Here is a 1,141-nt window from a genome sequence, read left to right as displayed (position 1 = left end):
GGGACCTCAAAACAGTGAGTAATAGTCCAAGAAACGGGCCAGAATCGGCCAAAACTGCCAGTGTTGATGACCGACACGTAAACTCACCCCAGGGTTCGTTAATCATGGAAATCACTCCGGGACTGCAAAACAGTGAGTAGTAGTCCATGAAACGGGCCAGAATCGGCCAAAACTGCCTGTGTTGATGACCGACACGTAAACGCACCCAAGGTTCGTTAATCATGGAAATCACTCCGCGACCGCAAAACAGTGAGTAATAGTCCATGAAATGGGCCATAATTGGCCAAAACTGCCAATGTTGATGACCAACATATAAGTGCACCTTGGGGTTCAATAACTATGGAAATTGCTTCAGGACCTCAAAACAGTGAGTAATAATCCAAGAAACGGGCCAGAATCAGCCAAAACTGCGAGTGTTGACGACCGACACGTAAATGCACCCCAGGGTTCGTTAATCGTGGAAATCACTCTTGGACCGCGAAACAGTGAGTAATAGTCCATAAAACTAGCGAGAATCGGCCAAAACTGCCAGTGTTTATGACGGACATGTAAGCGCACCACAGGGTTCGTTAATCGTGGAAATCACTCCAGAACCACAAAACAGTGAGTAATAGTCCATGAAACGGGCCAGAATCGGCCAAAACTGCCTGTGTTGATGACCGACACATAAACGCACCCCAGGGTTCGTTAATCGTGGAAATCACTACGGGACCGCAAAACAGTTACTAATTGTCCATGAAACAGGCCAGAATCGGCCAAAACTACCAGGGTTGATGACCAACATGTAAGCACACCTTGGGGTTCAGTAACTGTGGAAATCGCTTGGGAACTCAAAACGATGAGTAATAATCCAAGAAACGGGCCAGAATCGGCCAAAACTGTGAGTGTTGATGACCAACACATAAATGCACCCCAGGGTTCATTAATCATGGAAATCACTCCATGACCCAAAACAGTGAGTAATAGTCCATGAAATGGGCTAGAATCGTCCAAAACTGCCAGTGTTTATGACGGACATGTAAGCGCATCTTGGGGTTCAATGACTATGGAAATCGCTTCGGGAGCTCAAAATAGTGAGTAATAATCCAATAAACGGGCCAGAATCGGCCAAAACTGTGAGTGTTGATGACCGACACGTAAA

The sequence above is a fragment of the Triticum aestivum genome, chromosome 4B, assembly GCF_018294505.1.
Source record: "Triticum aestivum cultivar Chinese Spring chromosome 4B, IWGSC CS RefSeq v2.1, whole genome shotgun sequence".
Taxonomy (NCBI): Eukaryota; Viridiplantae; Streptophyta; class Magnoliopsida; order Poales; family Poaceae; genus Triticum; species Triticum aestivum.
Note: the sequence above shows the minus strand (reverse complement) of the source record.